The following is a 26371-nucleotide window of genomic DNA, read 5'->3' on the forward strand; positions in this document are numbered from 1 at the left end:
ATGTCCTGCCCGAAGCCTTCAGTAGAGGTGTTTTCTTATTAAAAATTGGGGGCAGCGGGGTATGGGGGGATCCTGGCTGCCTGCCGGACAACGTTAACACATTTGAGGGGGAAGGTGTGTGTCTGATATTTAGACAAAGCCAATGAGGATGTCTCTCCTATTTCTTTACTGTTTTCATGTTGATTGCCGATACCTTACCTCAGCAACTCCTTGTAATGAACTGGTGAGGGAGGCCTGGCAAGGAGTGGGATCGCATCTTCCAGCGACAAAACCCACAGCTCCGAGGGTTTAAGCAACTGGCCCGAGATTGTGTGACTGCAACACAGAGGCAGCAGGACTCCACCGCTTCTTCCTAAATAAATTCAATTAGCTTATTTGCACAACAGAGGATGATTCATTAGTTCGCTAATTGCTCTCTCCTCCACGGTTCCCTTCTGTAGCAGATGTATAAATATCCAGGAGGCCCCTTCTGATGCTCATTGGTTGATCAAAGTCCTGTGTTATTGCTCTTGGCAAGCAGAGTGGTAAAGTGAGAAAGCCTCCAGCCATGGAGTCACTGAGTCCTTCACATCACAGCTCCCCTGCTTACTAATGGACGTGGTATGTGACCTCCCGCGAGCCGGTTGACCTCTGCGTCTCTGTTTCTTATCTTAAAATGTAGGAGGAAAGAAAATCTGCCTCGTGGCTGATGTGAGGAATAAATGGGATGATGTTTCCAAGTGCCCGGCACCATGCCTCACATAAAAAAGAAGTACCACAAATGCCACTTTTTCTCCTGAACCGGTCTGTTTCTGCGTTAGCAGATTTCTAGAAGCATTGCTTCAGGTCAAGGTGGACAACATCATCTCCTGTTTCTAGGAGTAAATCTTCTGTGTTCCATCATCAACAACCCAGCCAGCTATTGAGCTTTTGCAATGTCAGGAGATCTGGAACAGTCCCTGTTGATGCACGAAGGGGCCAGCATTAGGCTTGAGAGAGAGGGGACAGACATATCCAGGAACAGATTTCACAGAAATGTCGAGCGAGGTGCCAATGAGCATCAGAGTTGATAGGCACTTCAAGAGGCCCAAGGATGCCAGTAACATGGGTATGTCTGGAGAGACTCATCCAGAAATGAGCCAAGTGGAAACATGTCCAGCCCTGCCTTTCTGAGATCTGTTAAGCTCTAGGTACTGAACATCTTCTCCCTTTAGATTCAGCTCTGCTCCATCCCTGAGGTAACCAAGGCAGAGCAGGCCATATGTATCCGGTTCAGACCACCCCCAGCTTCCTGCCAGTGGGTCTGGAATTTATCTTTTTACCATTAGCCCCTGGGCACCTGGAGCCCCACCAAATCAGAGACTTCTCCCCTAAAATATAAATACATGTTTGTCAAACCCAGCATGACCCCTTAACGCTGTGCCATGATCCTTTGCTAATCACAAAGCGAGAGAAATGTTGAGTCCTCCCACGTGGCACACTGCTTTATTCCTAAGCCCTACGTCAAAGTCCACACCTCATGTTACATTTCATTACACCTGCAATTCTCCTGAGCTCAGGCTTTGTTTACTTATTCTCTTATTTCTGGCCTCACTACTTCTTTCAAATTTGACTTTTGAAACTCTGTGTGGCTTTTCTTCAACCACAGGTTGGTTAAATTCTCTTTCCTGCTCCTCTGACTTAAAATCATCTCTCCTGTCCTACCTGGCTCCAGAACGTCCCGTCTCAAGTTAAGCCACGTGAAAGGGTTATCGCCCTGGACTCAGCTAATAGAAACCAAGGCTAAGTGCCTCACTGGGCCTCCAGTCTTCCTCCTAGGGCTAGAATCCTGCCTTGAATTTGAGGCCGCTTGGCTAGAATTCTGATACATTATCTAACATTTGGCAAATGCCAAATCCAGTGCCCTATAATGCTCTAGCCACCAACCTGGGCCTTAGACAAACCTCCCAGAAAGAATCCAAGGTACTCAGGCATACTTTCTGACTAGAAACTTCTATCGCTGTGGCAACCATTCTGATGTGAGTGATAGCAGTTGGTGGGTGTTCTCTGTTTCCTGTTCTGGCCCCCTTGTGGTTAAGTGGGATCTTGTAACCAGTTCTGATTAATGAGCCGTGGGGAGATGGTGGGTATTATTTCTGGACCAAGTCCTTGATTGTCAGTGTGTGAATCCCCAGAGCTTTTCTGTTTCTGTTACAGAACAACTAGCAATGTTCCAGATGGGGATTCTCCCTCAGCCTGGGTTCCAGAGTGAAAATGACTCAGAGCACCCCACAATGAACACGTAGCTTAAAGTGAGACATCAACTTTTGTTGTGGAAAACAGAATTTTAAGGTTGTTCCATACCTCTGCATCATCGATCTTCACTGTTAATATCCTATACTATTTGAGCTACATTGACCCCTATGAGGCCAACTTCGCCATGATCAGAACAACAGGCTCAGTCTTGTATCGGGAAAGACTTGTAGCTAAATTCATCCCTGTGGTCTGAGCCCTGAACAACCTGTCATGGGTCATTTCCCCATAACCATGCACCGAATGCTCAATCTCACAGGAAATCAGCAGCATTTCTATGCCAGGATTTCCTAATAGTGACTTGCACGATATTTATTTCCTTTATAAGAAATATAGAGGCAAGCTGTCATTAAGTTGACTTGTGGATTCAACCATCCCACCAGAGACAAGCTCTTTTATCCTTCTGTTCCCCCAGCCTTTGACCTCAGGTTTGTCACTCCTGATTGCACTATGCCACAGCCTTTAGAGGCATCCTGTTTTTCAGGTAACAGCATCCAAAGCATAATAAGTTTTCTCTATGCCACCACCTTTTTTTTTTTTTTTCAATCAAGGAACAGCCCCTTAGTGACTTCTTTGGTCTCCCTGGCCAGATTGCGTATCCCCAGCCCACCGCTAGGGACTGGCAAAGTTGTACTGAGACTGGGCATGCTGCTATTCCAATGAAGTCTGGGAGCACAGGGAAGCCAACATATTTTACAAGAATAATGATAGGTTTTCCTTGGAAAAGAAAGAGCCATGGTCAGCTAAGTTTGGAAAACAGTGAGTTAAATAGGCTTTGTTCTTAAAGAATATCTTAGAATAGTCTTTTGATATGCTATGTACATTGTGACTCTCCAAGAGAGAGGTGATCTGTGAAGCATATCCCAGACTTACTCCATCAAAGGTTTGTACAGAGCATCTCATTGTACTCATGTAGAACCGCCCCAGTAATTTGGACCCTAATTAACCAAGAGGTCATAATGTTTTGACCGGAGTTGTATGAATGTTTTCTTTCATGTGAACTGTGAATAGGTTTACTCAGCAAATTAATGGCTATTAAATGAAATTTGGTTGTCTTACCTAATTATAGAAACAAAATGCTATTCACTCCTTTACTATATCAATTTACTATATTCACTGCTTTATCAAATAATGTCTTACAAATGAATGTTACTAATTATCAATGTCTAAGCTAGCCATTAAAAATAGGTTCAAAGAAGACCTCAATTTGGAAATGCATTGTAAGAAGTCTTTCAATTAAATTATCCTTTCAGTTAAATTAAATCATAGCTCTAGAATAACCATAAATCGAACCACTGGGATAGCAAGTGTCAAATACTAATAATACAATCCTGCATTTCTGTGTGATCTTTTTAAACTTAGTATTTCCATCTATTCTAACTTTTAAGTCTTCCTCTCATCTGTTATATATTCCAGGTATATCTCTTATCTGTTATATTATATATATATGTGTGTGTGTATATATATATATATATATATATATATATTCTACATATATTCTCTATATATGCCGTTATATATTCTAGCCACACACAGCAGGCTGAAGACATCTCCCTCATCTCTCTTAATGTCCCTTTCCTGCCCACTCTAACCCTAAACTTGTACACAGACCTCACAGACCACCTTAACATAACCTTTGGCTAAAAAGAGTAGAAGGTTCTTCACATGAGACTAAACAAATACGAAAGGCTAATAGACTGCTGGTTCTTTTGTGACCCATGGAGTTTTTAATACTAACTCCATGAGTTGCATTAAAGACATGCTGGTTGAAGTCCAATATTGTATAGAAATTTTAATATCGTTCTTTTGACAATATGCTTCTAAGATTTTTAGTTTGTTACACTTCCATGATTTTAGAAGATATTTTGGTATACACAAGATAAAAACTTGTTACAATTAAGAAAGATTTGAAGAAACCATGAAGAGTTATGTTAATAGCAAACACATGTTTATTTTTTGTGCAAATGTGCATTTTCCTTTTTGACATCTACATAGTAATTTTTAAAGTATGATTTCAGAAACATATGGCTTAGCTGTTCTACACAGGTGCTCTATAGTGCTGTGGGACATATTGTGCTTATAGATATTCAAGCATATGCTTCAATCCTACTCCTCTTACAACAAACACTTCTTAGACTTCCTGCTATTTATGTCAGGAACATGCATTTGGCCTTGATATCACCTGCTCTTTTTAATACAGGGGCTTACCAGGAAACTTCTGGGAGCTTATAAAATCTACAGGAAGTAAATACAATGTTGACTTTGTTATAAAGGTGATTGACTTGGTAAGGAAGTAGTTTAAAAAATCCTTTATGACTGTAAATGTAGCATGAGAGAACAATGTGTGCCCTTTTTAAGCCTTTCCTTATTCTTTTACTCTCGCCATAACCCTTTGACATTTGTATAAAAACTTGGTGTTTTAAACTTCACTGTTTCTCAGACTCTATTTTAATCACAGCCTTCATTTTCAAGAATATTACCATCCATGTAACAAGAAGTATAGCTAATAGTAATAGTGGTTAACGTTGGATAAGCGCTACTAAAGACTATTAGGTCATATTAAAATAATACTAGAGCCAACATGAAGGGTTTTCTACTGGCCTAAGATAGGAAAAATTTTGCACCAAAAAAGTAATGACTACAATGTATTAATACACACATATCAAATATATAAACATCCATGAGTGGCCCCTGAATATAGACATGACTTAATTTATACTTACCCACTAGATAACTCCGCAGCATACTGTACATATATTTATACAAATATATTTGGCCAAATCCTTCCACCTTGGGCCTGAGTCTAGGGTGATACCCAACTATAATTAGTGTTTTTAGGGAAATGGAGGTTCATGTTTCTTAACAGAGAAGAATAGGTTGTTTTCTCAAATTTGGAGAGCACCAAGGATCATAAGAATGTTATCTGTATTAGGGTTCTTCAGAGAAGCAGAGCCAATAGTACATATAAATGTAGATAAAGACACACACACACACACACACACACACATAGATGTATATGTGTATTTAAAGCAATGTACTGTAAGGAATTGGCTAGAAGTTCCACAATCTGTTTTCTGCAAGCTGGAAACTCAGGAAATCTGGTGGCATACTCTCGCCTGAGGACCAGGAGAGCTGATGGTGTTAAGTCCCAGTAGAAGGGCAAGAAAAAACAATGTCCCAGCTCACTCAGTTCAGCAGAAATCAGATTCTCCCTCTGCCCTTTTGTTCTGTTCAGGCCCTCAAAAGATTGGATAATACCCACCCACTTTTAGGAGGGCAATCTGCTTTCCTCAGTCTGCAGGTCTAATCTCATCCAAAACACCCTCATAGACACAGCAGGAAATAATGTTTAATCAAATATCTGGGCATCCCATGGTCCTATTAAACTGACAAATAATATCAACCATCACATCATCCAAATTCAGATCCATGGTTCCTCTGACCCTCACTCTGACCCTCACTCCCAGCTGCACATTAGAATTACCTGCTGAGCTTGGACCTTATGTCAATAGACTTTGAACTGAATTTCTCTGGGATGTTGCCTATTTTTATGTTTGAAAATGCCAGAGTAGGGGCGCCTGGGTGGCTCAGTGGGTTGAAGCCTCTGCCTTCAGCTCAGGCCATGACCCCAAGGTCCTGGGATCAAGCCCCACATCGGGCTCTCTGATGGCGAGGAGCCTGCCTCCTTTCCTCTCTCTCTGCCTGCCTCTCTGCCTGCTTGTGATCTCTGTCTGTCAAATGAATAAATAAAATCTTTCATGATAAAAAAAAGAAAAGAAAATGCCAAAGTAATTCTAAAGTGCACCTGGCATTAAGAACCATTTCAGTTGGGGCACTTGGGTGGCTCAGTGGGCTGGGCCTCTGCCTTCAGCTCGGGTCATGATCTCAGGGTCCTGGGGTCGAGTCCCGCATTGGACTCTCTGCTCAGCGGGGAGCCTGCTTCCTCCTCTCTCTCTCTCTGCCTGCCTCTCTGCCTACTTGTGATCTCTATCAAATAAATAAATAAATAGAAAGAACCATTTCAATATAACTATGGCTCCAACCTCGTGCTGTCTCTGGGAGGGGGCTCTATGGAACAGGAGTGAGAAAGAATATCCTCCAGGAAATATACTTTAAAACACCATCACCAACAATAACAAGCCACTAAATGCCAGACATACCAGGTCAGACAATGTTATTTATTTAATCCTCTAAAAAAGAAAGAAAGAAAGAAAAGAAAACACTGTAAGGGACATACTATTATCTGTATTTTTACAGATAAATAAACTGACACACAAAGAAGTTAAATAAATGATCGATGGTCACAAAGCCAGTAGATAGTGAAGCCAAGACTTAGACCAGGTCTGCATGAATGCAAAACCCATTCTTCACAATATCCCATTTCAGATACATTTTGTTTCTCACTCTTAGCTAATAATGGTCTGCTGTCTAGGCTGAGCAAATCACAGCTGAGTATCAGCTTGTAGTGATCAAGATTTTCATTATTCTTCATCAAATAGCCATCTCTGAGGAAGTGAATAATGCCAGATCGAATTTTACACGTGATAGAAAGAAGGCATATATGATTTGTGACTTGTTTGAGAGTACAGCATAAGGCTACTGGTTATTCTGAATTATTGAATAATAGTGTTTTAAATACATGGTACCCACTGGTATTAAAGTATATATTTTAAGTGCAGTGGTCAATATTTGATAGATATTACTACTTCGGCTATTTTTTTTTTTAAGATTTTTTATTTTTCCAAGAGAGAAAAAAAGTGGGAAAGAGCACGAGCAGGGGGAGGGGCAGAGGCAGAAGCAGATTTCCTGCTGAGCAGGGACTCCAATACTGGACTCTGTGCCAGGACTCTGGGATTGTGACCTGAACCAAAGGCTAAGGCTTAACCGACTGAGCCACCGAGGCACCCAAACTACTACTTTCAGTAGACAATCTAGAATTTCTAAACAGAAATTTCTTAGGGACCACAATATGGTAGAAAGGAAAACCTAACAGCTTGTCCTAAACTGTTTTTGCAGATCCCTTTCCATAGAATGAGAAAATGTCAAGTGTCCAGATCAAAGAACTAAGGAGGAAAGCTGGTGGAAGTTGTTGAGAAGCTAAAGCCTCCTGACCCTAAAAGAACACAAAACACAAACAAAAAAACCCAAAAACCTACTATTGCTGCTGTCCCTCAGATGAATGTGAATGTTTATATAACCATCAGTATGGGGTTAAAAGGGATGAATTAGGTACACTGTAAGCTATAGTGTGTCTTTTAATTAAATATTTTTTACTTTTACTATCCTTTAAAAGAAATCTCTTGGATTTCCCATGCATCTTTATCTCTTCCACCTTAGAGTCTAGGCTCTAACCATAGCAAACAGCTCCTGAGCCAATTTTTTGTTTCTATCCCTCTTTCCTTTACTGAAGCCTGACTATGGCTGTCAGTCTCATCATCAGCTCTTGTCCTGTCTTTCATTTGGTTTCCTATTTTCAGGGGTAAAATAAAGTAAAAGGGAGACTATGGTGAGGTCTTCAGTGGAGTTGTAGCAGTAGAATCCTTCATCAAAGTGGTGGATATATGAGAAGCTGGAAGACAAATGCCAGGATGATGTCCTGGAGGAGATACCAAGGTCAAGGGTAGGATAGCTGGCCAAGCCAAATTCTTATTCCCAAGGGGAATAAGACGGAAGAGATGGAGGCCAAGTGAGGGAGACAGAGAGGGAGGACTCAAGCAAAGTGTGGTCTAAATGAATACCAGAGACAAAATGCTGTTGATAGAAGCATCTTCTTGTAGGAAGACCCAGCCAGAATTTACAGGGGCTAGAATGGTGTAGATACCCTGCTCTGGCTCCAGTACTCTGGCATACTTCAGAGCAGGCTGGGCTCTTCAGATGACATAACCCCGACCGACCTGCCACTGGATCTGTTGTTGTGTCTAGGATTCTGAAACTTCCGCCTCCCATCAGATTTGTTAGTTTTGTGTGGGACTGCCCAGAAGGCAATGGTGTATGAGGAAACGTAAACAGGTTTTCACTGGCACCTGCTTCTAAACTTGACAATGCCCCAAAGCCCAGGCAAGTTCACAGCACAATGACTGTGTAATAAATGCTTAGGAATACTACCAGCGTCTGCCTGTGGTAGTACTGGAAAACCCTCCTCAGAGTTCCGATCAGTCTGGAAAACAGGGAGCCCCATCATGCCTTTTGTTTCTGTAGTCTAACCAGGAACTAGAAGCTACCTGAGCTTTCATCAGAGGGATTTCAAAACCAGGGATAGGTGACACAGGCGATAGACAAGCTGAGAGTCAAAGAGAAGACAGGCAGCCCAGAGGATAACTACGGAAGGAAGCCGCCAAGACCCTGGACTGGAAGGACAGAGGAAAAGGTGGTGTTACTGGCCCCTGGCCAGAAGCTGAGACCATGGCAGGTCTGTTGATGGAAGAGGTATAGCTGCTGCTGGAATTACTGTCCAAGACAGAGAAAGGAGATAAAACTCGGGCTTCTCACTTTCTCCTACCGTCCAGTCTCCCACTCGTGGCTCCTATTGGCCACATTCATGTGAAACCAGCTAAGTAGGAGGCTGAGAAATACAATGTGCAAGAATCGGACCCCTGCAAACACAAGGCAAACCGGGGAAGCATGGAGAACCCACCTGAGGGCATTGTGCCCCAGAGAGGCTAATTGCTCTTTTTGGTCGACTTTCATTACCAATCAAAACACAGGCCCACAGATGTACTTCCATATCAGTATTGCTCCTGGCTTAGCCATCCCCCAGTTTATCCTCTTACTTCTGCCATCCTGATGCCAATCATGAAGCCCCCAATCATGAAGCCCCCAATCCATTCATCCTACTCTGTCCTCTGAACCTCTTCTCCAGATTCTTTCTGATGTTGATGGAATTGTGACTTGCTCTTAGCCGAAACAAAAAAGAAAAAAGCCTTGTGCCATTCATTCTCTCACTCAGTGTTGATAGATTAAATGGGAATTGGTTCAATGATAACTTGCACTGTTATACATGTTTTACACATATTGAGGCCTCCAGTTCTCACAACCACCTTATATTCCTTTTTCAGATGAGTAAGCTGAGGTATTTCAATGGAATGCTTACAGGACTTGCTGATTGCAGGGTCCACAAGTGGCTGAGCCAGGAATCAAACACACAGCCTACTCTAGAACCCAAAGGGATATCCAGCATGCACCCCTGTGCATGGGCATACAGCAGTGATCACTAGAGGATGACTCCTGCTAGTGGAGTTATAGTTTCGTTGGAGAAGATTTTTTTTTTTTAAGATTTCATTTATTTATTTGACAGAGATTACAAGTAGGCAGAGAGGCAGGCAGAGAGAGAGGAGAAAGCAGGCTCCCCGCCGAGCAGAGAGCCAGATGCCGGGTCCAATCCCAGGACCTCCGGATCAGGACCTGAGCCGAAGACAGAGGCTTTAATCCACTGAGCCACCCAGGCACCCCAGGAGAAGATATTTTTAACTCTATTTAAATTCAATTAGCCAACATATAGTACATCCTTAGTTTTAAATTTTTAACTTTTCATTTTGCCATCAGTTTAGAGAAGAGTTTAAACAACACAGAAAGTTCCCCTTGTATCTCATGTTGACATCTTACACAACCATAACATATTTATCATTACTAACATTCCACAATGGTGCAATACTATTAACTATGTTGCAATAGACAATATCATGATCACATCTCCTGAGTCTTCTGCAGCCTATGACAGTTTCTCAGACTTCCTTTGTTTTATATGACCTGATACCTTTGAAAATTATTGGTCAGGTATTTTGTAGGAAGTTCCTCAGTGTGGGTTTGTCTGATACTTTTTCATAAGAGATGGTAGTTATGGATTTTTTTGAATGGATAATATAAGAGTGAAGAGCCTTTTTCATCACCCCATGTCCAGGATGCATGCCAAAAACATGATTTATCACTGGTGATGTTAACCTTAAGCATTTAGTTGAGGTATTTTAAGTCAGACTGTAAAGGCTTTTTAAAAAATGTTTTATTATTTTATTTTATATTATTTTGTTTTATTATTTTATGTTTATATTCTATTAGTTTTTTAATTTTTTTTAATGTTTTTCTATTCTATTAGTTAGAAGTGAGTGACTAAGCCTGACCCACATTCAAGGGAGAGGAATGCAGTTCTACCTCCTGGAGGGAGGGAGCGACTGCATTTATTATCTGTAATTCATCTGTAAGAAACATCAATCCCTCCTCCTCAATCATTTATATCAGTGTGGATTCATGGATGTTTATTTTATTCTTTAGGTTATAATCCAGTGCTATCATTATTTATTTTCTGGAAACAACTCTTCCAGCTTTGGTCTGTGTGAGCTCTTGCAGGTTGACTACTGTCTTTTTCACGTATCACTATTTTTAAAGCACTTCCTTGCTTCCTGTCACTCCAAGATGTTCCAGACTCACCTTGAATTTACTCTGCCCTAGTACTGGAGTCAACTATTTCTCCAAGAAGGCCTGGATCCTTTTATTGAAGAAAGGTATTAGAAACCCAAGTTCTCAGGCTAGATGTACTTCTAGACTCTCTGGAGAAAGAGCTAGAAAATATATGTGTTGATGTATACTAACCCATGGATAAACTTCAAGTAGATAAGGGTACAAATAGGTTGTTATTAATGGCAGAAATGAAGAAAAATGCCAGATACCACGTAAAAGAATTAAAGGTATGATTAAGATAAAGGGAGTGAGGTGGAAATCAGTGTGGTCTTCTCTGCAGAAGGGATACTTAAACCAAAATCTATTAAATGAATAGAAATTAGTCAGGTGGAAGGGCATGGAGAAGGCACTTCAGATAGAAGGAGCAGTACCTGCAGAAGCATTGGGTAGGAAGAGCTCAATGCCTTTGAAGAACTGGTAGAGGTCCATCATGATATGAGAAGAGTAATCCTGGGAAGATGTGACTGCAAATGCTAGTTCATGCAGGACCTTGAAGACCATGGTAAGAATTTGAAATTTTTTCATAAGGGTAATGGGTTGCCATCAAAGGGTTTTAGATAGGAAAGGAGATGCATCCTGCTTAACCGAGAAATGTAGAGCTATGTGAAGTAGAAACCTCACCAACTTCCTCATCTCCCCACCCACCTCCCATAAGCTTTTCTCTGCTGGCAATCAGTTTTGCACCAGGCCACACCATAGTCTACCTTTCTAGGTTTTGGATTTCATCAGGCCTTATCTATAACATACACTTATATGAGGGACAATGGTTCTCAATCTTACTCAGTTGCTAAAAACTCATGACTGTTTTTTTTTTTTAATAAGATTTTATTTATTTCTTTGGGAGAGAGAGAGCACAAGCAGGGGAAGTGGCAGAGGGAGAGGGAGCAGCAGACTCCCCACTGAGCAGGCAGCCTGATGTGGGACTCAATCCCAGGACCCCAAAATCATGACTGAGCTGAAGGCTTAACCAACTGAGCCACCCAGGTGCTCCATGACTATGTTTTCTACATAGTTACATTTTCCTAACCTATGAATTCATGATAAAATATATCCCCTCTCCTTCTTCCTCACTGATTAGTTACCTTAAGTGAATGCTGGGATTGTTGTTATTTTTTATTATTATAAATAACTGTACTTTCATTGTAAGCAAATTGAGGCTGTCTTTTGAAATTAGGACAATTAACACTTTGTAAAAATTAACAACAATATAAAGAGGCCCATCCTATTACTTGGAGCAATAATTTTCTCTTTAGCACCCACCACCTGCCTTATCCTGAGGATTCCAGTTACATGGAACTCCTGAGGTGGTTCTGCTTTTCTGAACAGCTCTAATTACTTCAAAGTTATTAGATGTTTATTGATTGTTGTGCCAAATGAATAAACAATGGTCTGTTGTTGTTAAATAATGAGGCACTAGTTGTTTAAGGAGTTTATAGTGTCTAACGTAAAATATAAAGGTTTAAGACACATTAAGAAAATAATTTGCTTGTTAAAAAGCAAAATTTAAAATTGCACGTGTCAAATATAACTATAAAAATGAAGATAGAAGATTCTACATCACTCTAGAGTAGTGCTGTTAGAATGCAATAGAGACAAATAATTATCCCCAGGGGAACACTATTACAGCCATTGCTTAATTATGGTTTATTTTTCTTTCCCTTTTGTGATAATTATTCACTCCTTCGGTCTAAGAGATGCTGACAGTTCACTAACAGCATGGCTGTTTTTGTTCCACACACCCTGCGGTTTCCTCTCATTTTAGTCCTAAGACAATGTATTAAATTGCTTTCAGGTCCTAAATTTGTTTTAATGGTGCCTGTGTCTGTTTAGATTAATGAGTATCTAATTTAAAAAAATACACCAATTCTATTTTGATATTTAAAAAATCCATTGAGTGCCATTTAACATGCTAAGGAATTCTCAGTCCTTCCCCCATGCATAAATTTAAGTTTGAAAGTCAAGCCAGGAGAGTGCTGGGGCTTGGAGTCTCAAGACTTGACTTTGAATGGCAACTCCACACATACTAATTGCTATTGAACTTGGACAATCAATCTCTGGAGGTAGCTTTTTTTTTTTTTTTTTTTTTTTTTTTTTTTTAAGATAGAGTTGGTTAAAAAAAAAAAAAAAAGAGTCGGTATTCATTCCTGTACCTTCTTCACTGGGTTGTTATGTGGTGCAAATGGAATAATGGCTGGAAAACTGTTTGCTTTGTACACTGTAAAGTTCTTGTCAAGTATCAAGTATCAAGTGTCTTGCATTGATCTCAAAAACATTGAATACAAGCTATGTGCCAGACCCAATGCTCATGCCAAAAATGTGCAGATGTTTGAAAAGAAGGCTGTGGTTATAATGATGATGACAATGACAACAACCAAAGTTGCATAGAGTTAAAAATATAAGTAATAGTTCTTATATCTATGTAACAACTTCAGAATATTATTTTTTATTTTATTTAAATTCAATTAAATAACATATAGGGCACTATTAGTTTCAGAGGTAGAGTTCAGGGATTCATCAGTCGTATATAACACCCAGTGCTCATTGCATCACATGCCCCTACTTAACGCCCATTACCCAGTTACCGCATCTCCCTAAACCCCTTCCCCCCAGGAGCCCTCAGTTTGTTTCCTAGAGTTAAGAGTCTCTTATGGTTTGTCTCCCTCTCTGATTTCTTCTTTTTTTATTTTTCCCTCCCTTCCCCTATGATCCTCTGTATTGTTTCTTAAATTCCATATATGAGTGAAATCATAGGATAATTATCTTTCTCTGATTGACTTATTTCACTTAGCATAATACCCTCTAGTTCTGTCCACAACATTGCAAATGGAAGATTTCAAAAAATTTTTTGATGGCTGAGTACTATTCCAGTGCAAATATATGTTACATCTTCTTTATCCACTCATCGGTTGATGGTCGTCTGCACTCTTTCCATACTCCTTGGCTTTTTTCAACCTTGCTGCTATAAACATTGGGGTGCAAGTGCCCCTTTGGATCACTACATTTGTATCTTCTAGGTAAATACTTAGTAGTGCAATTGCTGGGTCACCAAGTAGCTCTATGTTGAACTTTTTGAGGAGACTCCATACTGTTTTCCGGAGTGGCTACATCAGCTTGCATTCCCACCAGCAGTGTAAGAGGGTTCCCCTTTTTCCACATTCTCACCAACACCATTTGTTGAAAAAACTCTTTTTTCCATTGAATATTCTTTCCTGCTTGGTCGGAGATTAGTTGACCATAGAGTTGAGGGTCCATTTCTGGGTCCTCTATTCTGTTCCATTGATTTATGTGTATGTTTTTAGGTCAGTACCATACTGTCTACATGATTATAGCTTTGTAACACAGCTTGAAGTCTGGAATTGTGATGCCTCCAGCTTTTTTTCCCTCGCAATATTCCTTTGTTTATTCAGGGTCTTTCTGGTTCCATACGAATTTTAGGTTTGTTTGTTCCAGTTCTGTGCAAAATGTGTAGAGTGCTTTGGGTAACATAGGCATTTTAACAATATTTGTTCTTCTAATCCATGAGCATGAATGTTTTTCCATTTCTTTGTGTCTTCCCCAGTTTTCTTCATGAGTGTTCTCTAGTTTTCAGGGTACAGATCCTTTACCACTTTGGTTAGGTTTATTCCTAGGTATCTTACAGTTTTTGGTGTAATTTTATTTTATTTTATTTTTTTATATAAAACTCTTTTTTTACTTTTACTTTTTTATTTTTTATAAACATATATTTTTATCCCCAGGGGTACAGGTCTGTGAATCACCAGGTTTACACACTTCACAGCACTCAAGTTTTTGGTGTAATTTTAAATGGGATCTATTCCTTAATTTCTCAGGAATCAAGAAAGGTCAAAAAACAGAGAGCTTTTCACCCTTTGAGGATGATGTTTACTGTGGATTTTTCATAAATGGCTTTTCTGATATTAAGATATGGTCCTTCTATCCCTACATGGCAAATAATTTTTATCAAGAAGGGATGCTATATTTTGTCAAATATTTTTTCTGCATCTAGTGGGAGGATTATATGGTTCTTGTCCTTTCTTCTATTAGTGTGATGTATATCATATTGATTTGGTGATGTTGAACCACCCTTGCAGCTCAGGAATAAATCCCACTTGGTTGTGGTGAATAAATCTTTTAATGTACTATTGGATCCTATTACCTAGTATCTTGGTGAAAATTTTTGCATCCATGTTTATCAGGGATATTGGTCTATAATTCTCCCTTTTAGTGTGGTCTTTGGTTTGGGGATCAAGGTAGTGCTGGCTTTATAGAATGAGTTTGGGAGTTTTAGTCATTTAAAGAAATAATTTTATTCTAAATTTGTCATGGATATTACATACTGAATGTCAACTATGTAGCTGAAACTCTGGACTTGTAAACAGGTTATAATTTATGATGCTATTATTTCTAGTAAAAAAATGAGAAACTGGTTAATTTTACACTTAACTGGTGAATTCTGTTAGGTGTTATGTTGAGCTCCAGTAATTTCTCTGATCAGCTTTTCCATTTCAGACTGACAATGGGCCCAGGCAGAGTTTCAGTACAAATTGTCATGGGGAAAGACTTTTGAGACCTTCTGAAGAATCATCTATTTTTCAGAATTTTGAGAGTCAGAAGCAACAGCAAGAGAAATGTGAGCTGTTGCATCAGGACAGCAGGAACTGTAATTATTATAGGGGCTTCAAGAGACATCAAGATTATATGCTGAGTGTACACAGTAAACAAACACTGATGGCGTATTTGCTATGCACAAAGCACTGGGCTGCTGACAGGGAATATACTAGTGAACAGAGCCTGATACATCTTCGTGGAGCTTAGAAAAGTTACAAAGACTTAAGGAAAGTTAGGAAGGCTCTTGTAGACAAAATGGCACTTGGGATGGCCTGAGGGTAGGAAGAAGTATATTGCCTGTAAGTTACTTCTGGGACATAGATGACATATTCTGGTTGTTCTGTATATCTGTGTATCCCTCATAATCTCTGGTGTTGTGTTGTACACAGAGACACACAATGGATATTTTGGAATCAATAATAAATGAAAACTACCAATGACTATGACACCATTGGATCTGTGGGCCCTCCCAGAGTTTGTCTAGTTCTGAAGGCTAGAACATGAATATCTTCCACACTAAAGTGTGCATCATGATACCTACTACATAGAACAATATAGAAATACATTGAGATAATATATGAAAAATCTTTAATATGCAAAAACGTCATCAACATGCTCATTGTTCATCTTAGAAACAAAGAGAGGAATGGAAAAGGCATGGAAAAGGACATCAAGGAAGATTATCATTAGTAGAGGTCAAAATCCTGAACATTTTGTTAATTTAGTCTCAAACACATAAAATATTAGTCTGTAATTCTCTGTATCTAAAGCAGAAATAGCCACATCCGTGGTAATATTGAAGTCTCATCAACCTGACTTGGGGGAGAAAGAGAAAATGCTCAGGCTACCAGCTGGAGTAAAGGAATAGTCATTTCTCATGGTCGAAGCTTGCAAGTCACTGTACCTGAGTTTCACACAACAGCTGGAGTTGAACAATTCGGTTAAGAACATAACTCATGATGCCAAATCAGTGAATTTGGATAGATTTCCCTGCAGAATCAAACTCTTGTTTTGATTATATGTTTATATACACAGAGAGAGTATGCATGTGTTTAAAAGACATTTGTTAAAGTTTTGTTTTGAGGTTATGAGATATTACATATGAAAACACATAATCTACAAATACTTATAGAACTCTAAGAAAGTATTACTATCAGTAATATTTTTACTGTTATATTGTTCCATGCCATTATAATCTTATGGGCAAGAGTTTTTAATAATAGCCCCTTGGGAGCTTTCACTAAATGGTCTTGAGTGGAATCCAAGTCTTGGATTGCTAAAATGAATTCTACTCTCTCCTGAATGGTATAGTGCTGCTTCAGGATGCTAGTTAATGGAATTGGGACCCTTCAACTTTAGCGGAGCTAACTCTATTAATAAGGCCAAATAAGCCCTTATCGAGGATGAGAAAAACAAATAGCAGAGCACTTTTTCAAAAAATAACCATTGAGACATGCTTGGAATAATGCCACAAATTTGAGTCTGGAGAAGAAAAATCAATTACTTAAAGAAGCAGTGCATTCACGTATTGTTCATCCTGACTTTTACTAATGTATTTGAAGTATGAGAAACAGACTAGACTGATGCTCATCACATACAATGAGCCTGAGTGAAAAGCTCTCAGGGTGCCTGCCATTAAACATGGAAGCCACTCTCTCCATTGGGCATTTCCATATTAAATATCTTGTGGTATTATCAGTTAATTTACTGGTCATGTTACATTGTAAGTAGGTTTTAGTTCCCCTGCCAATTCTAATTGATTGGCAATGGCTGGTGGGGGCACTTTGCAGAATACAACTGTGGTGGTAAAAATCAAACTCTAAAGCAAAGATCATGGGTGTGTATATTTGAGGGAGGAGGGGATGGGCTGGCAGTCCCTATGCAGTGAGTCATGACTGGATTGAGAAAAGGACTGATTAAGCACAGGCCCACAGTTACACACTCATTTATTCATTTTCCTATCCTTTACTTCTTAAAAAAAAATGGAAGAAAATATTTAATGTGAAAATATGAAATTAAAAAAAAGGAAAATTAGATCAAATAATGGGATAAGGCCACTGGAAAATGCAATCCATAAAATCCTACACCCTTAGCAAAGGGGGACTTAAAACTTGACTCTGAACTTCCTCGTAGCTAAATTAAAAATGGGAGACAAATCATTTACAAGACCCACATTGTCAAAGATGTAAGGAAAGCCCTATAAGGAAAGCATAAAAGAAATGTGTTGGTAAAAAAGAACAGAAGTGGAACTGGAAAGCATGAATTTAAATCCTATCTATATTTAGTAGCCATGCGACTTTCAGCAAATTACTTAAACTTGACCTCAATGTCTTCATTTGTAAAATTTGGATAATACTACTTTGAAACATGTTGTTTCAAAGTTAAATTCTAAAGTGAATGCACTTTATTCTTCTTCTGATCACCTAAATCCATTCCCCTCTCTTCTCTGCCCTGCTCCATGCCATGGGAAGCTGACCCTGCAAACTACGTCCCCCAGGACCCCTTTGCCCTGTGGCTTCCAGTTTGGCTCAGCCAATAAGAAGTAACCTCTCCCTACTGCATCAATGCTGAGAGTAATGGTAACCCCTCCCTCTGTAACTACAGCTACTGATGGCAGAAGCCTTCCATAGTGCCACCTCTCACCAAGCTCCCAAAATACTCTGCCTAAGAGTGGTAACAGCTTCTAGATGCCTGGTGCCTCTGATCACTTTTCTGTTTCCTCAACTGCATTCATACTCTTGTATTGAGTCCCTTCATTAAGTTCTCATCAGAGTCCATTGTGAGCATCCATTCTGTTCGTGGCCAGGGCCCTGACTGATACAATGAATATTTATAGCAAGATGGAAGAGGGAGGGAATAGAGTCCTAGTTTTGAGTCCCTAATCCAGGCCAAGCACAGACACTGTTTATGATAGATATTCAATAAATGCTGATAAATCTGAACAAAGGGGAATGAGACAGGATAAAAGAAATCATGGTATCTCAAGAACTTGAGATACAGGACTCAGATCCTTTCCACCTGATGGCCCCCTTCTCCCAACATGGAATGTGAACAGAAGAAAGGAAATCAGAGTTGATATACTCTGGACAACAACAGCATGCTAGAATTTTGAAGATGGAAAATGTCCTCAGTTTTAATACAGTTTAAAGACAAATGAGGTGACAAAGAGCAAGTCATAGTTCTTTGTGCCATTTTATATACTTGGGTGTATGGTAGAGGTGAGTGGGCAAAATATGACTAATGGAATGACTAGTATTCTCATGTACCTAACCCACTTTTTGGAATGATTTACAATGTTCAAATAATGTACCATCAGAAAATATTTTGCCTCCTTTTCATGTACAAAAAAAGGGGGTCAACTTTCAGAATGACTTAAAACAATAGCAGAAGTAACTAGTGCCCCCAAAGTGTATTGTTCCCAGGATCTAGCAGGCACAACAAAACATTTATGAGGATCTAGCAAATTCTGCTGCTATTCCCAGAAATCACCAAAGTCAGCTCATTCCAAGTGTTTCTCTTAATAAACCATCCTGTGACTGTAGTCAGGAGAGGTCCTCTTCCTCAGAGCCTCTCTGTTGATACATATTTTTTCATATTTTGATTTTTTTTTACAAGAGAGCAGAGATGTCTTAGATCCTTTGTTTATAAATTATCTTCATAACCAGACAGACAGATCTTGTATAAAATAACCATAGTGTAGGGGAGGATTCAGGAAGAAAAAGACTCATAAAGTAAAACACTTTGCTTTTCTTTTTGCCGTTTTCATCCTGTTTTGATTTTCAACACGTGTAAATCATCCTGTTGCTATAAAACTTATTAAATGAAGTAAAAGAGCAAAACCCAAAAATATAATAAGGAAGCAAAGTTTTAATCCTTTACAATTTTTTGGCATGATCAGCTTGATTCTATTTGATATACACTTAAGGGTTTTGTATTTCAGAGGGAAATTTTCTTAAAACTCTTCATGTGTCCCAGATGTGACCTAGTTTCATTCTGGGAAGTAGATGCTGAGTGTTGCACAGGCAAGTCAAACAGACATGGCTATTTTAGGAGCCATTAATGCAGTATACTTCTAGGAACCAAATATGAAATCCCAGCTGGCCAATGAAAACCTTTGTTGACCATGTACTATGTGCTGAGCACAGAAATGTAAAAACAAAGGACAAGTCCTGATTTTAAGGAGCTCACAGACTAGTAAGAGAGACAAGAAGCACGTCACATCATGAAAGAAAGGAAATTCAAAAGTTAAGACCAAAGCATGATGTGTTCAGATATCAGGAGGTGAAGGTAGAGAAGCATTACGGACAATGTAGTCACTTTTTTATGTTTTAGAAGAGTTAAGAGGGATGCTTCCTAGAGAAGGTGGAATTAGAGCAAATTCTGAAGTTTTGATTCCAGTTTGCAAATTCTCTTCAATGAAGTCATGACCTATTTATGGACAAATGTCCACTTGGATCAGTGAGATACAGTTGGGAAATGACTAGCACTAGGCTGGGCGTAAAATAAAAATTATGAAATGTATCCTCTTTCCTTCTGTATTTTTTAATTGAGGTAAAATTCACATCACAGAAATTCACCCTTTTAATCATTTTAAAGTGTACAATTCAGTGGTGCTTAGTACATTCGCAATGTTTTGCAGTTATTACAACTTGAAAATTCCAGAATACCTTCCTCATTCCACAAAGAACTCTCTGCCCTTTGGACAGTCCCTGGCCATTCCCCCATCCCTGCAGCACCTTGCAACTTCTCATCTGCTTTCTGTGTCTGTGCCATTTCCTGTAAATACAGTCCTATAGTATGCAGCCTTTTGTGTCTGTCTGCTTTCACAGAGCTTAATGTTTTCAAGGTTCATCTGTGTTGTAGCGTGAGTCAGTACTTCCATTCCTCTTTATGGCTTTTTCATAGCCCATTGGATGTGAATACCACAATTTATGTGGACACTGGGTTGTTTGCACATTTTGGCTATTGTGAATAGTGCTGCTATAAGCATTTGCATAAAAGTTTTTACTTAAAAATATGTATATATGATATATTCAGGTCATATGTGGCTAGAGATAGTTTGGCCACTTCCTTTCCAATCTGGATGTGTTTTATTTTTATTTTTAATTTAATTTAATTTTTTATTTTGTTTTTCTGGTCTTGTTGCTCTGACTAGAACTCCCAGTACAATGTTGAACAGAAGTGGCAGAAGTAGACATCCTTGTCTTGTTTCTGATCTTAGGGTAGGCTTTCATTCTTTCACACTGAGTGGGATTTTCATAGATGGCCTTTATCATGTGGAGGAAGTTGCCCTGTTTTCCTACTATTCTGAGTATTTTTGTCATGAGAGATGGTTGAATTTTATCCAGTAACTTTTTGGCATCAATTGTGATGGTGGTGTGGGTTTTTTTCTTCCTTCTATTAATATGGTATAATATATTGATTGTTTTTCATATGCTGGACCACCCTTGCATTCCTGGGATAAATCCTACTTGGTCATGGGATCTAATCATTTTAATATGCTGTTGGCTTGGTTTGGTAGCATTTTGTTGGGATTTTGCACCTAAATTCACAAGGGATATTTTTCCTATCATTTTCTTTTCTTGTTATATCGTTGTCTTGTTTTGATATCAGGGTAATGCTGGCTTCATAGAATAATGTGTTCCCTCCTCTTCTGTTTTTTTGGAAGAGTGTGAGGAGGATTGGTGTTATTTCTTAAAACATTTGGTAGACTCTCCCAGTGAAGCCATCCAGTTCTGAGCTTTCCTTTGTTGGAGGCTTTTGATTTTTGATTCAATCTCCTTACTTGTTTTAGATTTTCTATTTCATTTTGAATCAGTTTTGATAGCTGGTCTGTGTGTGTGTGTGTGTGTGTGTGTGTGTGTGTGTGTAGTGTGTTTTGAGAAATTTGTTTATTTCATCTAGGTTATCTAATTTGTTGATATACAAATGTGAGTCGACTGGTGAGCTGACCAAAAAGAGATAGTATATGTATACAACAGGGTATTACTCAAGAATGAAATCTTACCATTTCCAACAACCTGGATGGTGCAAGAAAGTATTATGCTAAGTGAAATAAGTCAGAGAAAAACAAATATCATATGATTTCACTCATCTGTGGAATTTAAGGAAAACACATAAGCACAGGGAGAAAAGAGAGACACCAAGAGACAAACCAAGAAACAGCATTTTAACTATAGAGAGCAAACTGATAATTCCCAGAGGGGAGATTAGTGGGGAGATAGGTCAAGTAGGTGATGGGAATTAAGGAGTACACTTGTTGTGATGACACTGGGTATTGTATGGACATGTCTAATCACCATATTGCACACCTGAAACTAATATTACGTTGTATGTTAACTGTACTGGAATATAAATAAAAGCTTAAGAAAAAAAAAAAAAGAACACACATCTGGGCTTTTTGCTGGCAATGGGCCAAGTATGAAAGAGCATGGTATAACAGTATGTGGCTTGAAATGGACCATGGCTACATGAAATCAGTACATGTGAGCTGTGTACTGCTGTGCAACTTTTAGAAACTGTGTGTGTTTAACAAAATAATGTAAAATATCACATTAAAAATATTCATAGTATTCTCTTATAATCATTTCATTTCTGTAAAATCAACAGTAATGTCCCGTTCCATTTTTTATTTTAGTTTGAATCTTTTTTTTCCTTGATTAGTAGAGCTAAAGCTTTGGTAATTTTGCTACTTTTTCAAATAACCAACTTTTTATTTCACTTATTTTTCTATTTCATTTATCTCTATTCAAATCTTTATTACTTTCTTCTGCTTGCTTCGGGTTTAGTTGGCTCTTTCTTTGCTAGTTGCGTAGGAAGTTGAGATTATTGACATAAGATTTTTCTTCTTAAAATGTGGACATGTAGAACCATAAGCTTCCCTCAGAGCAAGCACTCTCTAACTGTATCATATGTTTCTTTATTCATTCATCTCACAGTATTTTCTAATTTTATGTCACTTCTCTTTTGACCCATGGGCTGTGTAAGAATGTGTGGTCTAATTTCTTCATATTTGTGAATTTGCCAGTTCTCCTTCTATTCTTTCTTCCTCCCTCTCTCCATCCTTCCCTTCTAAAAGGATTTGTGTGTTTGTGTGTGTGTGTGTATGTGTGTGTGTGTGTGTATGTTGTAAGAACATTAAACATGAAATCTACTATCTTAAAAAATTTTAGTGTACAATACAGTATTGTTAACTATAGGCACAACGTTGTAAAGCAGATCTCTAGAACTTATTTATCTTACATAACTGAAGCTTTGTACACACTGAACAGCAACTCCCCATTTTCCCCTTCTCTAGCCCTTGGCAACCACCATTCTACTCTGTTTCTAAGCGTCTATTTTAGATACCTCACATAAGTGGAATCAGGCAGTATTTGTCCTTTGACTGGCTTATTTTACTTAGCATAATGTCCTCTAGGTTTATCCATGTCATCTCATACAGCAGATTTCCTTCTTTTTAAAGCTGAATAATATTCCATTGTATGTATATTCCACATTCATCAGTTGATAGATGTTTAAGTTATTTCTATATGTTGGCTATTGAAATAATGCTGCAATGAACATGGGAGTACATATATCTCACTGAAATCCTAATTTTAATTTTTTTAGATATATACTTACTAAACCAGATGGTGATTCTAATCTCAATTTTTTTAGGAAATCCTATCATGTTTTCCACAAAGGTTGTATCATTCTGTATTTTACATGTACCAACAATGTACAAGAGCTCCAATTTCTCCATATCCTTATGAACACTTGTTTTATATATATATATACACACACTTATATATATATGTATATATACATATATATACACATATATAAATATATATGTATATATATACATATATAAATATATAAATATATTAGACATCCTAACAGATGTGATGTCTAATATATAAATATATTAGATGTGATGTCTAATAAATATATTAGACATCCTAACAGATGTGATATCACATTGTGGTTTTGATATGCATTTCTCTGATGATTAGTGATGTTGAGCATTTTTTCATATATGTGTTAGCAACTGTCTGCCTTCTCTGGAGAAATGTCAACTCAAGTTCTTTGCCTATTTTTTAATCAAGTTACTTGTTTTCACTATTGAGTTGTAAGAATTTCTTAAATATATTGGATATTAATCCCTTATCCAATATCTGGTTTTAAGATATTTTTTCCCACTCTTATTTGCCTTTTCATTCTATTTGCCACCTACTTTTCTGTGTAGGAGATTTTTTGTTTAATTACTTTTGTACCTTTGCTTGTGTTGCTTGTGTTTTTTGGGGTCATATGCAAGAAATCATTGCCAAACACAATGTCATGAGCTTTTCCTCCATTTTTCTTCTAGGAGTTTTATGGTTACTTCTGATTTTATTTCTTTGTGGTCAGAAGAAATGCACTGTATGGCTTCAGTCACTTGAAATGTATGGAGATTTATTTTTGGCCTAATGTGTGGTCTTTTCTGCAGAACATTCCATGTGCACTTGCGAAGAATGTATTTTCTGCTGTTGGGTAGTGTGTTCTCTATATGTCGCTTGGATCTAGTTGGTTTATAGTGTTGTTCAAGATGTCTAGTTCCTTTTTGATTGTTTGTCTCATTGTTCTATCCATTATTGAAAGTGGGGTATTTAAGTGTCCTATTATTATTAAAGTATTTTATCTGTAATTGTCAGTTTTTGCTTCATATATTTTGGGGCTTGGTTTATAGTTGGTATATTTTTTGATGGGCTGATATTTTACTCATTATGTCATGTCCTTCTTTGTCCATTGTAACAATTTATTTCTTAAACTCTATTTTGTCTGTATTAATATAGCCAATCCAGCTATCTTTTTGTTAGTATTTAGATGGAATTTACTTCATTTCCTTTGTCAACTTAGCTTTCTTTGGATCTAAAGTTGGCCTCCTGTAGAAAATATGTGGCTGAGTCATGTTTTTTACTCCATTCTCCCATTATTTGCCTTTTGTTTGGAATCTTTGTTTTTTAAGACTTTTATTTATGAGAGAGAGAGAGAGAGAAAGAGAATGAGTGGCAGAGGGATATGGAAAAGAAGCAGACTCCCCACTGAGTTGGGATCCCAATTTGGGGCTCAATCCCAGGACCCTGAGATCATGACCTGAGCTAAAGTCAGATGCTAACTGACTGAGCCACCCAGTGCTCCTTGTTTGTAGTTTTTATTCCATTTACATTTATTGCAATCAATGATAAAGAAGGACTTCTATTTGGCTATGTATTTTCTTTTTTTTCTTTTTCTTTTTTCTTTTTTTTTAAAGATTTTATTTATTTATTTGACAGAGAGAGATCACAAATAGGCAGAGAGGCGGGGAGGAAGCAGGCTCCCTGCCAAGCAGAGAGCCCGATATGGGGCTCGATCCCAGGACCCTGGGATCATGACCTGAGCCGAAGGCAGAGGCTTTAACCCACTGAGCCACCCAGGCGCCCCTGGCTATGTATTTTCTATATGTCATATATTTTTTTCTCATTTCCTCCTTAACTGCCTTCTTTTGTGTTAAATATATATATTTTCTAGTATGTTGATTCCTTTCTCATTTTTTCCCCTACACATTTTTAAGTTATTTTCTTAGTGGTTTGCCATCTAATTAGGGGATTACAATTAACAATTTAATTTATAGCAATATACTTTGAGTGAGTGTCAAGTTAGTTTCAATTTTATATATGTTTTCTTGTATATAACTCTGTCATTCCCTTTATATTATTGCCACAGATTACATTTTTATACATTGTGTACTCATCAACATAGATTTATAATTATCTTATGCAGTTTTTTAAAGAATCACATAGGAAAAATGAGGAGTTACACATTAAAATACTGACGTACATTTACCTATGTAGTTACCTTTACTGCTCCTGCTGTGTTTTCTTTTTTTCCTTCCCTTCTCCTCCTTCACTTTTCGCTCATCCTTTTGTTCCTTTATTCTTTCCTTGTTCTTTCTTTTCTTTCAGACATTGGTAGGAAAAAAGAGAAAGTTGTAATTTACTATTATTTTAAATTGGGAAGCTGATAATGTCCTCAGTGATTAATCCTTTCTCTCCTCTTTGACACATGATTTGTTACAGCTATGTCTCTATATTATTCATTTGCCTTTTTGATGTGCAAGTCCAGCATCCTTAATTACATGGTAAGCATAGTAAAGGTAGAGACTCTGCCTTATAATTCCCCACATTTCCAGAGTCAAAGGAAATACTCTATTTATAGAATGTACTTAAAATGTGATGGTGATGTTGCCCTAGATATACTACCTTCTTTCTTCAGGCAGGCAAGCTATTATTATCCGCATTTATAGTGAGAAACTGAGTACCAAGAGGGTTCAGGAACCCCACCAAGGTAATAAGAAGAAGGGAAGAAAAACATGTTCCTCGGGGCTTTCTACACAACGTTGTTTTCCAGGCATTTTGTCTCAGTTATCTCTTACAAGCCTGCAGCAAGCTTTCCCACCATTAGCACTAACTTCTGGCAACAGGCAATATTTGTAATGAATAATCCAACCGAGACAGCATTCAATTTGAGACGCTTATCTGTTCGTTTTGAATCAACACTGAAAGCAAATGAAATAGAATTATTTCCCACAGGCTTCCTGAGCAGTACAGAGAAACACTTGAAGCTCTGCTTTTTTTTTTTTTTTTTTTTTTTTTTTTTTTTTTTTGTCAACTGAAGGACAAAGTTTGTGAGGGTGGCTGTGCATGCAAATCACAATGAATAACTACAAGTGAAATAGGAAGACAGCATGATCACAGCTTGTGTTTCTCAAATACAGAAGTGGGTGAACTTTGTCTTCTCAACCCACAGACCTCCTCGCTCAGCTTGCAGAATGGCATGGTGTAGTAGTGGAAGGCATAGGTGAGGCTTCTACAATTAAATTAAAAGGGAGGTGAATCATGAGACACTATGGACTCTGAAAAACAATCTGAGGGGTTTGAAGTGGCGGGGGGGTGGGAGGTTGGGGTACCAGGTGGTGGGTACTATAGAGGGCATGAATTGCATGGAGCACTGGGTGTGGTGAAAAAATAATGAATACTGTTTT

General features: G+C 38.2%; 1 protein-coding gene and 1 long non-coding RNA gene across 5 annotated transcripts in view; one reads left to right on the forward strand and one right to left on the reverse strand.

Moving 5' to 3' along the window:
- FGGY (FGGY carbohydrate kinase domain containing) overlaps positions 1–1494 on the forward strand; it is a 412410-nt gene extending 410916 nt beyond the window's left edge. The window contains exon 18 of the transcript XR_009345297.1: positions 441–1494. The gene's annotated coding sequence lies outside the window, so the exon portion shown is untranslated. The remainder of the gene's footprint in view (positions 1–440) is intronic.
- LOC131809790 (uncharacterized) overlaps positions 1–26371 on the reverse strand; it is a 41158-nt gene that overhangs the window by 2390 nt on the left and 12397 nt on the right. For 3 of the 4 annotated variants that reach the window (XR_009345301.1, XR_009345300.1, XR_009345298.1), the window contains exons 3-4: positions 25186–25280; positions 199–352 (exon numbers count right to left, since the gene is read on the reverse strand). This is a non-coding gene — a long non-coding RNA (uncharacterized LOC131809790). Of the gene's footprint in view, positions 1–198; positions 353–25185; positions 25286–26371 lie in introns of all 4 variants that reach the window. The other variant, XR_009345299.1, reaches the window with a different exon arrangement.

Source organism: Mustela lutreola, chromosome 10 (genome assembly GCF_030435805.1).
Source record: "Mustela lutreola isolate mMusLut2 chromosome 10, mMusLut2.pri, whole genome shotgun sequence".
Taxonomy (NCBI): domain Eukaryota; kingdom Metazoa; phylum Chordata; class Mammalia; order Carnivora; family Mustelidae; genus Mustela; species Mustela lutreola.